The sequence below is a fragment of the Pleurodeles waltl genome, chromosome 7, assembly GCF_031143425.1.
Source record: "Pleurodeles waltl isolate 20211129_DDA chromosome 7, aPleWal1.hap1.20221129, whole genome shotgun sequence".
Lineage (NCBI taxonomy): Eukaryota > Metazoa > Chordata > Amphibia > Caudata > Salamandridae > Pleurodeles > Pleurodeles waltl.
The window spans coordinates 201,907,406-201,920,790 of NC_090446.1; positions in this window are offsets into that span (position 1 = coordinate 201,907,406).

Sequence of the window (13,385 nt, forward strand, 5' to 3'; positions counted from 1 at the left end):
AAAATTTAGGATGTGTCCACGTTGCGCTTTGGGGTGTTTCCTGTCACCGGCGCTAGGCCTACCCACGCAAGTGAGGTATCATTTTTATCGGGAGACTTGGGGGAACGCTGGGTGGAAGGAAATTTGTAGCTCCTCTCAGATTCCAGAACTTTCTGCCACAGAAATGTGAGGAACATGTGTTTTTTTAGCCATATTTTGAGGTTTGCAAAGGATTCTGGGTAACAGAACCTGGTCCGAGCCCCGCAAGTCACCCCTCCTTGGATTCCCCTTGGTCTCTAGTTTTCAGAAATGCACAGGTTTGGTAGGTTTCCCTAGGTGCCGGCTGAGCTAGAGGCCAAAATCTACAGGTAGGCACTTCGCAAAAAACACCTCTGTTTTCTCCCAAAATTTAGGATGTGTCCACGTTGCGCTTTGGGGTGTTTCCTGTCGCCGGCACTAGGCCTACCCACGCAAGTGAGGTATCATTTTTATCGGGAGACTTGGGGGAACGCTGGGTGGAAGGAAATTTGTAGCTCCTCTCAGATTCCAGAACTTTCTGCCACAGAAATGTGAGGGACATGTGTTTTTTTAGCCAAATTTTGAGGTTTGCAAAGGATTCTGGGTAACAGAACCTGGTCCGAGCACCGCAAGTCACCCCTCCTTGGATTCCCCTAGGTCTCTAGTTTTCAGAAATGCACAGGTTTGGTAGGTTTCCCTAGGTGCCGGCTGAGCTAGAGGCCAAAATCTACGGGTAGGCACTTCGCAAAAAACACCTCTGTTTTTTTCCAAAATTTAGGATGTGTCCACGTTGCGCTTTGGGGTGTTTCCTGTCACCGGCGCTAGGCCTACCCACGCAAGTGAGGTATCATTTTTATCGGGAGACTTGGGGGAACGCTGGGTGGAAGGAAATTCGTAGCTCCTCTCAGATTCCAGAACTTTCTGCCACAGAAATGTGAGGAACATGTGTTTTTTTAGCCAAATTTTGAGGTTTGCAAAGGATTCTGGGTAACAGAACCTGGTCCGAGCCCCGCAAGTCACCCCTCCTTGGATTCCCCTTGGTCTCTAGTTTTCAGAAATGCACAGGTTTGGTAGGTTTCCCTAGGTGCCGGCTGAGCTAGAGGCCAAAATCTACAGGTAGGCACTTCGCAAAAAACACCTCTGTTTTCTCCCAAAATTTAGGATGTGTCCACGTTGCGCTTTGGGGTGTTTCCTGTCGCCGGCGCTAGGCCTACCCACGCAAGTGAGGTATCATTTTTATCGGGAGACTTGGGGGAACGCTGGGTGGAAGGAAATTTGTAGCTCCTCTCAGATTCCAGAACTTTCTGCCACAGAAATGTGAGGGACATGTGTTTTTTTAGCCAAATTTTGAGGTTTGCAAAGGATTCTGGGTAACAGAACCTGGTCCGAGCACCGCAAGTCACCCCTCCTTGGATTCCCCTAGGTCTCTAGTTTTCAGAAATGCACATATTTGGTAGGTTTCCCTAGGTGCCGGCTGAGCTAGAGGCCAAAATCTACAGGTAGGCACTTCGCAAAAAACACCTCAGTTTTTTTCCAAAATTTAGGATGTGTCCACGGTGCGCTTTGGGGTGTTTCCTGTCGCCGGCGCTAGGCCTACCCACGCAAGTGAGGTATCATTTTTATTGGGAGACTTGGGGGAACGCTGGGTGGAAGGAAATTTGTAGCTCCTCTCAGATTCCAGAACTTTATGCCACAGAAATGTGAGGAACATGTGTTTTTTTAGCCAAATTTTGAGGTTTGCAAAGGATTCTGGGTAACAGAACCTGGTCCGAGCCCCGCAAGTCACCCCTCCTTGGATTCCCCCAGGTCTCTAGTTTTCAGAAATGCACAGGTTTGGTAGGTTTCCCTAGGTGCCGGCTGAGCTAGAGGCCAAAATCTACAGGTAGGCACTTCGCAAAAAACACCTCTGTTTTTTTCCAAAATTTAGGATGTGTCCACGTTGCGCTTTGGGGTGGTTTCTGTCGCCGGCGCTAGGCCTACCCACGCAAGTGAGGTATCATTTTTATCGGGAGACTTGGGGGAACGCTCGGTGGAAGGAAATTTGTAGCTCCTCTCAGATTCCAGAACTTTCTGCCACAGAAATGTGAGGAACATGTGTTTTTTTAGCCAAATTTTGAGGTTTGCAAAGGATTCTGGGTAACAGAACCTGGTCCGAGCCCCGCAAGTCACCCCTCCTTGGATTCCCCCAGGTCTCTAGTTTTCAGAAATGCACAGGTTTGGTAGGTTTCCCTTGGTGCCGGCTGAGCTAGAGGCCAAAATCTACCGGTAGGCAGTTCGCAAAAAACACCTCTGTTTTTTTCCAAAATTTAGGATGTGTCCACGTTGCGCTTTGGGGTGATTCCTGTCACCGGCGCTAGGCCTACCCACGCAAGTGAGGTATCATTTTTATCGGGAGACTTGGGGGAACGCTGGGTGGAAGGAAATTTGTAGCTCCTCTCAGATTCCAGAACTTTCTGCCACAGAAATGTGAGGAACATGTGTTTTTTTAGCCAAATTTTGAGGTTTGCAAAGGATTCTGGGTAACAGAACCTGGTCCGAGCCCCGCAAGTCACCCCTCCTTGGATTCCCCTTGGTCTCTAGTTTTCAGAAATGCACAGGTTTGGTAGGTTTCCCTAGGTGCCGGCTGAGCTAGAGGCCAAAATCTACCGGTAGGCACTTCGCAAAAAACACCTCTGTTTTTTTCCAAAATTTAGGATGTGTCCACGTTGCGCTTTGGGGTGTTTCCTGTCACCGGCGCTAGGCCTACCCACGCAAGTGAGGTATCATTTTTATCGGGAGACTTGGGGGAACGCTGGGTGGAAGGAAATTTGTAGCTCCTCTCAGATTCCAGAACTTTCTGCCACAGAAATGTGAGGAACATGTGTTTTTTTAGCCATATTTTGAGGTTTGCAAAGGATTCTGGGTAACAGAACCTGGTCCGAGCCCCGCAAGTCACCCCTCCTTGGATTCCCCTTGGTCTCTAGTTTTCAGAAATGCACAGGTTTGGTAGGTTTCCCTAGGTGCCGGCTGAGCTAGAGGCCAAAATCTACAGGTAGGCACTTCGCAAAAAACACCTCTGTTTTCTCCCAAAATTTAGGATGTGTCCACGTTGCGCTTTGGGGTGTTTCCTGTCGCCGGCGCTAGGCCTACCCACGCAAGTGAGGTATCATTTTTATCGGGAGACTTGGGGGAACGCTGGGTGGAAGGAAATTTGTAGCTCCTCTCAGATTCCAGAACTTTCTGCCACAGAAATGTGAGGGACATGTGTTTTTTTAGCCAAATTTTGAGGTTTGCAAAGGATTCTGGGTAACAGAACCTGGTCCGAGCACCGCAAGTCACCCCTCCTTGGATTCCCCTAGGTCTCTAGTTTTCAGAAATGCACAGGTTTGGTAGGTTTCCCTAGGTGCCGGCTGAGCTAGAGGCCAAAATCTACGGGTAGGCACTTCGCAAAAAACACCTCTGTTTTTTTCCAAAATTTAGGATGTGTCCACGTTGCGCTTTGGGGTGTTTCCTGTCACCGGCGCTAGGCCTACCCACGCAAGTGAGGTATCATTTTTATCGGGAGACTTGGGGGAACGCTGGGTGGAAGGAAATTCGTAGCTCCTCTCAGATTCCAGAACTTTCTGCCACAGAAATGTGAGGAACATGTGTTTTTTTAGCCAAATTTTGAGGTTTGCAAAGGATTCTGGGTAACAGAACCTGGTCCGAGCCCCGCAAGTCACCCCTCCTTGGATTCCCCTTGGTCTCTAGTTTTCAGAAATGCACAGGTTTGGTAGGTTTCCCTAGGTGCCGGCTGAGCTAGAGGCCAAAATCTACAGGTAGGCACTTCGCAAAAAACACCTCTGTTTTCTCCCAAAATTTAGGATGTGTCCACGTTGCGCTTTGGGGTGTTTCCTGTCGCCGGCGCTAGGCCTACCCACGCAAGTGAGGTATCATTTTTATCGGGAGACTTGGGGGAACGCTGGGTGGAAGGAAATTTGTAGCTCCTCTCAGATTCCAGAACTTTCTGCCACAGAAATGTGAGGGACATGTGTTTTTTTAGCCAAATTTTGAGGTTTGCAAAGGATTCTGGGTAACAGAACCTGGTCCGAGCACCGCAAGTCACCCCTCCTTGGATTCCCCTAGGTCTCTAGTTTTCAGAAATGCACATATTTGGTAGGTTTCCCTAGGTGCCGGCTGAGCTAGAGGCCAAAATCTACAGGTAGGCACTTCGCAAAAAACACCTCAGTTTTTTTCCAAAATTTAGGATGTGTCCACGGTGCGCTTTGGGGTGTTTCCTGTCGCCGGCGCTAGGCCTACCCACGCAAGTGAGGTATCATTTTTATTGGGAGACTTGGGGGAACGCTGGGTGGAAGGAAATTTGTAGCTCCTCTCAGATTCCAGAACTTTATGCCACAGAAATGTGAGGAACATGTGTTTTTTTAGCCAAATTTTGAGGTTTGCAAAGGATTCTGGGTAACAGAACCTGGTCCGAGCCCCGCAAGTCACCCCTCCTTGGATTCCCCCAGGTCTCTAGTTTTCAGAAATGCACAGGTTTGGTAGGTTTCCCTAGGTGCCGGCTGAGCTAGAGGCCAAAATCTACAGGTAGGCACTTCGCAAAAAACACCTCTGTTTTTTTCCAAAATTTAGGATGTGTCCACGTTGCGCTTTGGGGTGGTTTCTGTCGCCGGCGCTAGGCCTACCCACGCAAGTGAGGTATCATTTTTATCGGGAGACTTGGGGGAACGCTCGGTGGAAGGAAATTTGTAGCTCCTCTCAGATTCCAGAACTTTCTGCCACAGAAATGTGAGGAACATGTGTTTTTTTAGCCAAATTTTGAGGTTTGCAAAGGATTCTGGGTAACAGAACCTGGTCCGAGCCCCGCAAGTCACCCCTCCTTGGATTCCCCCAGGTCTCTAGTTTTCAGAAATGCACAGGTTTGGTAGGTTTCCCTTGGTGCCGGCTGAGCTAGAGGCCAAAATCTACCGGTAGGCAGTTCGCAAAAAACACCTCTGTTTTTTTCCAAAATTTAGGATGTGTCCACGTTGCGCTTTGGGGTGATTCCTGTCACCGGCGCTAGGCCTACCCACGCAAGTGAGGTATCATTTTTATCGGGAGACTTGGGGGAACGCTGGGTGGAAGGAAATTTGTAGCTCCTCTCAGATTCCAGAACTTTCTGCCACAGAAATGTGAGGAACATGTGTTTTTTTAGCCAAATTTTGAGGTTTGCAAAGGATTCTGGGTAACAGAACCTGGTCCGAGCCCCGCAAGTCACCCCTCCTTGGATTCCCCTTGGTCTCTAGTTTTCAGAAATGCACAGGTTTGGTAGGTTTCCCTAGGTGCCGGCTGAGCTAGAGGCCAAAATCTACAGGTAGGCACTTCGCAAAAAACACCTCTGTTTTCTCCCAAAATTTAGGATGTGTCCACGTTGCGCTTTGGGTTGTTTCCTGTCGCCGGCGCTAGGCCTACCCACGCAAGTGAGGTATCATTTTTATCGGGAGACTTGGGTGAACGCTGGGTGGAAGGAAATTTGTAGCTCCTCTCAGATTCCAGAACTTTCTGCCACAGAAATGTGAGGGACATGTGTTTTTTTAGCCAAATTTTGAGGTTTGCAAAGGATTCTGGGTAACAGAACCTGGTCCGAGCCCCGCAAGTCACCCCTCCTTGGATTCCCCTTGGTCTCTAGTTTTCAGAAATGCACAGGTTTGGTAGGTTTCCCTAGGTGCCGGCTGAGCTAGAGGCCAAAATCTACAGGTAGGCACTTCGCAAAAATCACCTCTGTTTTCTCCCAAAATTTAGGATGTGTCCACGTTGCGCTTTGGGGTGTTTCCTGTCGCCGGCGCTAGGCCTACCCACGCAAGTGAGGTATCATTTTTATCGGGAGACTTGGGGGAACGCTGGGTGGAAGGAAATTTGTAGCTCCTCTCAGATTCCAGAACTTTCTGCCACAGAAATGTGAGGGACATGTGTTTTTTTAGCCAAATTTTGAGGTTTGCAAAGGATTCTGGGTAACAGAACCTGGTCCGAGCACCGCAAGTCACCCCTCCTTGGATTCCCCTAGGTCTCTAGTTTTCAGAAATGCACAGGTTTGGTAGGTTTCCCTAGGTGCCGGCTGAGCTAGAGGCCAAAATCTACAGGTAGGCACTTCGCAAAAAACACCTCTGTTTTTTTCCAAAATTTAGGATGTGTCCACGGTGCGCTTTGGGGTGTTTCCTGTCGCCGGCGCTAGGCCTACCCACGCAAGTGAGGTATCATTTTTATTGGGAGACTTGGGGGAACACTGGGTGGAAGGAAATTTGTAGCTCCTCTCAGATTCCAGAACTTTATGCCACAGAAATGTGAGGAACATGTGTTTTTTTAGCCAAATTTTGAGGTTTGCAAAGGATTCTGGGTAACAGAACCTGGTCCGAGCCCCGCAAGTCACCCCTCCATGGATTCCCCCAGGTCTCTAGTTTTCAGAAATGCACAGGTTTGGTAGGTTTCCCTAGGTGCCGGCTGAGCTAGAGGCCAAAATCTACAGGTAGGCACTTCGCAAAAAACACCTCTGTTTTTTTCCAAAATTTAGGATGTGTCCACGTTGCGCTTTGGGGTGTTTCCTGTCGCCGGCGCTAGGCCTACCCACGCAAGTGAGGTATCATTTTTATTGGGAGACTTGGGGGAACGCTGGGTGGAAGGAAATTTGTAGCTCCTCTCAGATTCCAGAACTTTATGCCACAGAAATGTGAGGAACATGTGTTTTTTTAGCCAAATTTTGAGGTTTGCAAAGGATTCTGGGTAACAGAACCTGGTCCGAGCCCCGCAAGTCACCCCTCCTTGGATTCCCCTAGGTCTCTAGTTTTCAGAAATTCACAGGTTTGGTAGGTTTCCCTAGGTGCCGGCTGAGCTAGAGGCCAAAATCTACGGGTAGGCACTTCGCAAAAAACACCTCTTTTTTTTTCCAAAATTTAGGATGTGTCCACGTTGCGCTTTGGGGTGTTTCCTGTCGCCGGCGCTAGGCCTACCCACGCAAGTGAGGTATCATTTTTATCGGGAGACTTGGGGGAACGCTGGGTGGAAGGAAATTTGTAGCTCCTCTCAGATTCCAGAACTTTCTGCCACAGAAATGTGAGGAACATGTGTTTTTTTAGCCAAATTTTGAGGTTTGCAAAGGATTCTGGGTAACAGAACCTGGTCCGAGCCCCGCAAGTCACCCCTCCTTGGATTCCCCTAGGTCTCTAGTTTTCAGAAATGCACAGGTTTGGTAGGTTTCTCTAGGTGCCGGCTGAGCTAGAGGCCAAAATCTACAGGTAGGCACTTCGCAAATACACCTCTGTTTTCTCCCAAAATTTTGGATGTGTCCACGTTGCGCTTTGGGGCGTTTCCTGTCGCGGGCGCTAGGCCTACCCACACCAGTGAGGTATCATTTTTATCGGGAGACTTGGGGGAACATAGATTAGCAAAACAAGTGCTATTACCCCTTGTCTTTCTCTACATTTTTTCCTTCCAAAATAGGAGAGTGTGTAAAAAAGACATCTATTTGAGAAATTCCCTATAATTCACATGCTTGTATGGTCATCCCGGAATTCAGAGATGTGCAAATAACCACTGCTCCTCAGCACCTTATCTTGTGCCCTTTTTGGAAATGCAAAGGTTTTCTTGATAGCAATTTTTTACTCTTTATATTTCAGCAAATGAATTGCTGTATACCCGGTATAGAATGAAAACGCACTGCAGGGTGCAGCTCATTTATTGGCTCTGGGTTCCTCGGGTTCTTGATGAACCTACAAGCCCTATATATCCCCGCAACCAGAGGAGTCCAGCAGACGTAACAGTATATTGCTTTCCATAATCTGACATTGCAGGGAAAAGTTACAGAGTAAAACGTAGAGAAAAATTGATGTTTTTTTCACCTCAATTTCAATATTTTTCTTTTTCAGCTGTTATTTTCTTTAGGAAACCCTTGTAGGATCTACACAAATGACCCCTTGCTGAATTCAGAATTTTGTCTACTTTTCAGAAATGGTTAGGTTTCTGGGATCCAGCATTGGTTTCATGCCCATTCCTGTCACTGACTGGAAGGAGGCTGAAAGCACAAAAAATTGCAAAAATGGGGTATGCCCCAGTAAAATGCCAAAATTGTGTTGAATAATTGGGTTTTCTGATTCAAGTCTGCCTGTTCCTGAAAGCTAGGAAGCTGCTGAGTTTAGCACTGCAAACCCTTTGTTGATGCCATTTTCAGGGGGAAATCCACAAGCCTTCTTCTGCAGCCACTTTTTCAATTTTTTTTGAAAAAACCGAAATTTTCACTGTATTTTGGCCAATTTCTTGGCCTCCTTCAAGGGAACCCACAAAGTCTGGGTACCTCTAGAATCCCTAGGATGTTGGGAAAAAAGGACGCAAATTTGGCTTGGTTAGCTTATGTGGAAAAAAAGTTATGAGGGCCTAAGCGCGAACTGCCCCAAATAGGCAAAAAAAGGCCTGGCACAGGAGGGGGAAAAGGCCTGGCAGCGAAGGGGTTAATTGGCATATGCAGCTACAAACGAATGGCAGCACAAGTTTATGTCTTTTTGTTTTGATAGAGAGGTTCCAAGACAGTATTTTGATGTAACCTTAAGGAGATCAGGGAGCTGAACTGTTGAACCAATCTGAAAACATTTTGAGAAAAGAGACTGTTGAAATATAACTGGAAAATACATTGATAACCTGATTTGACATTGAAAACTGGATGTGACAAGCTGCTAATCAATATTGACAAGGATAAGGGTCCCTGAATGTGAAACTAAACTGTTGAAAGAAGAATATTTTTATTTTTGTTTTTTGCTGCATTTTCCAAAAGTTACTTCTGCTTTCTGATTCTTTGCAGATCATGGCTGAGATCAATAATCAAGTTAGGGATACTAAGTGCTGTAAATATCTGAGTATTGGTTTGGCAATTATGTGTGGGATTTTGTTTATTGTAATGATTGTGGGTATGTCAGTTCTTGATGCGAAAGGAGCCATCCATACTACTGCTTTTGAAACTACTACACTAACAGCTTTGGAGAAGTTTAAGTCAGATGAGAAATATTTGCATGATTATACTAATGTTCAAGGAGAACTTTCTTCTTATGTCTTCTAATGTTTGTTGAGTGTCTATGTTGAGATGAGGGATGCAAAGGATTGTCTCATGTGTACGCAAATTCCTTCGTCGGTAGAGAAAGGAGTTACATACCACTGCCTTCCACTAACCTACGGGATAAGTTGTAGTCCGCTACTAACAAGGTTCTATGATCAAGAGTATATACAGTATTTTTACTCTAATTACGATGTAGTGTTTTCTTTTGTTCCTATCATTCGGTACCTGAGTAGGGTAGCTAAGGATCATGATATACATTAACGTTTAGAACAGCATATGCACACAGGAATAATCTCACATGTTTGCTTACACCTTTAGGGAAGAGCTTCATAGGTCATACTGATGATAGGAGAAAAGCATTGAAGGAGAAATTAGAAAAAGGCTTAGAGAAGAGGCCTTACAAGAATGATTATGCTTATACTACAATTAAGACGCAACGGAAATTAGCTTTGGATACATTACATGTAGGGAAGCTTTGCATATGTAGGCCAAAATCATGCACTGACACTTTATTTGTCGGTACGAGTGAATGAAGGCATGTGTTTTTGTTTCAGAGTAAGGGGACAGGACCCTGCGATTCCAGGTATTTACTATATTTGTGGACTCAATGCTTATTTCCGTCTTCCAAGGGGATGGTATGGGACATGCTATTTGAGAATAGTGTTCCCAAAGATTTACCAGATAGAGGGCTTGAAAAGGTTTCCGAAATTGACTGAATTACATCATAAGCGACAGAGGAGGGAATCCTCTTCTGCGATAGTGGGAGATATATTTGGTGCAGTGATTCCTTCATTGGGAGACATCGTCAATTCGATCAAGATTCGAAAGTTATCTACTATTGTGGATAACATGCTGACAAATTTTACAGGGGCAATACTCCTAATAGATACTGAATTGGCGGTGGATAGAGCTATGACTCTTCAAAATCGTATTGCTTTAGACACACTTCTAATGAAGGACAGCAGAGTCTGTAAAATTATTAACTCTAGGCATTGCTGTTCATACATCCCTAACAATTGTAAGGAGATAAGAGACTTAGGGCCAGATGTAGCAAAGGTTTTTCCCCATTCTGTGTCTATGGGAAAAAGTGTTTGTACATATCGCCCTTACTTACTAGCCTGACTAATTCAAGCAGTGATTTGAAAGAATTGAAGGAACCAGGTGTGTGGAAAAAGTAGGGAAAGGATTTGCTTCAGTGAGGCATTGGCTTAGCAACATTTGGAATGCGGTATTCCTAAAAATCATACAGGGAATATTGATTGTAATTGCTTGCATATTAGGAATATGGGGATTATGTAAATTGTGTCAAAAGATTAAATTGAGACAATCTAAAAATAATCAGAGGAGGGAAGAACGAAATAGAGAAAGAATCTATAGGGAAGATTTTAGGAGAAGGCAAAATGCTGAAGAAACTGAGCTGTAAAGCCGTTGGTGGTAAAAGAAGTGTGATTACATATTTAGTCATCAGAGGAGGAATTGTTAGCGCAAATGTCTTAATTAGAAATTATTAATGAATGTTTATGTATTTTGAATAACAAAAAATGTAGAAAATCACCAATGTAGAAAATAATGTGCATGTTTGAAATTGTGACCTCGGAGAGTGGTCACCAAGATTCACGAATTATATTAAAAGAACGACTAACATATGTGAAATATTGAAAATGTATTAGAATAACGTAGTAGTATATCATATTGAGAGATATAACCTATGTTTTGCATTATATTGTAGAGCTTAACCTAGCCCAAGTTGTGGCCTAGTTTTGCCATGCCTCGTGCAGAAGCTGAATATTAACGTTCAATGAAAGATGCTGACAAATCAGACTAACTGTGAACTGCTTATTGTTTAATAAAAATTTGCTTAGCTGAAACCTTTGCATGAACTGACGGACAGGAGATGATGGAACTAGAAAGTACCAACTACTGTGTAAAGCGCTCAGAGCGTACTCTCCCAGGACTCAAACAATAGAGACACTGACTGGAGAAGAACATTTTTGATACCTTACGAGCGAGATGAAGAGAACATCACAAAGTGAACCAATCTACATTCTGAGAACTGTGTAATATTAGAATTCAGAGGTTTGAATTATAAAAACTATTGGATAAAGAAGAATTGTGTGATTAATTGACCAATTAAGAATTGGGGGATAGTCTGGGTGACTTGGATATAATAAGGTGACAGAGGGGATAGATTTTAGACCATATTCTGAAATTGATGCAAGATCGAAGAAGATTAGAGATTCTGTTATTGGGCTCATGCTCTTGAGAGCCTGATGTGATGCTGATTGATTGATGACCTGAGGACAAAGACTGACTTGTTGCTGATCCATACCGAGGATAGGTAGATATGACAATGTGACTAAATTATTTTTGTGCCTTTTCTTTCTAGATACCAACTGCGCTGTTTAAATAATTTTTTCTTAGCTAGATGTTTTCCAAATTCATGTGCTAAACTGTTTTTGCATGACGTCCCACATTCTGATGCTAATCTGGATTAGCTGAGGTTCTTACCTTATGACATTAACAAAACAGAGACAAATGATTGAGGAACTGATTTGCTGAACTCTGCTACTTATGTTGACGTATTAATTCCTGATTCGATTATTGATTTATGCCACTGCTTTAAAATGTACTCTGATGCAAGGTTTGATTGGGCTATGTTTTTGGCACCTTCTAATGAATTAATACGGATTTGTTGACTCGAATAAAGTTTGAACTAATTTTCATGAATTAGTATTGTAATTAATAGGGAATAGAACTACTAAAACGTATAGTGAGTTGTGCTTATTCATGACTGGAGGGTCATGGGGTGTTATATTCTGATTCATTGTTGATAATGACTCATGTTTATTAAATTGCGTATAAATCATGAGTGTGACTGCCATTAACCTAGCTAGGATACTCCATGTGAATCAAAAGGTTAATTGGCCTATACGCATCCCCTTGTAAGTTTACTTACTAAGGACCAGGCGCGCTAACAAAACTATCTTAATGCAACTGTTGATTTGTTTGGTATAGCAGAGTTTTGGTGTGTAGGGCTGAGTTACAAAACCGTTAAAAGATTTGTCAACAAAACATCCAAAATATTATCATCTTTAGATGACAGGGCAACTCTAGAGAAATGTTCACATGCCTGGATGGTACTAAACCCCCTATAAATCCCTGAAAACACAGCAATATGTCTGAGAAGTCTTCAACAGCATAATAAAAGGACAATAACTGAAATATCGGCTAGGGATCCTGCCTTCAAATTCTCATTCACATACCACCCCTTGGATGATGGCAGGAGGGAAAGTGGCTGTGTGGCCAACCAATGGATAATGTGATTCATATTATATGCCTTTGCAAGTCTACATTAAGCCTTCATCGATCTTGGGTGTGTCCTCTCTGCAATCAGGCAAGGGTGAGCTACTGCAGACAAGCAATTCTGGTCTGCCTTAATTCAGATGAGCCACAATCAATCTCTTGAACAGTAAAATACCTCCAGGGGGTGGAAAGCGCCATAAACAAGCCACCTTGGGTTGAACAAAGCTATCCACCCTGAAACTTTGCCTTATCAAAGAAAGCGGGAGACATACTTGCCTTCATCTACATCAAATCATCTACACAAGGCAACAATTCCTTCGGCACTTCGGGGTCAAACAGAACAAAATTTCCCATATTGAACCTTTTTGCACAAGCACCTTGTCTCAGATGGGACCGCTGCTGCCAGCTATAGTGTGCAAGTTATTTATAAATGTAAAAGCTTTTTTGTTGTACATTCTCATTAAATTTTTTTGTATTTCCTGTATTTTGGACATTGTACTGGTTTTAACTAATTGTACAATAAAGAATATTTATTCAGTCATTCTTGACAACGTAACACTGTAATATCTTTCCAGGATAAACTGTCATTAAAAAACAAGCCCAGATAGGAGTATGTTTCAGAAACCATATTGATAAATGATCAAAATCCCGCTATCATAAGCCCAGTCTCTCAGCCTATTAAATACAACTTTACCTAAGATTTTAAGTGGATAATGAGGGATATAGGCTTATGGCAAGCCAGGGCAAGTCTTTTTTTTAAAGTTGAATAATACTGAGTTAGACAAGGAAGGATGGAATGTGCACAGTTCTTGACTGGTTAAACAAATTTGTCAATATTAGAACATTGGAATGTTGTAAGGTCCATCGAAGACAATGGAGTACTCCGGGCTTCTAATGGCTGATCAAAGCCTGGAGCGCCAAAATTCCAATGTTTGTCACACAGCAACAGCTGTGGTCAAAGGCCTCACAGAGCCGAGGAGATTCAATACCTTCAGGCTCTGTGAGGCCTTTGTTTTATTTATTAGAACATTCT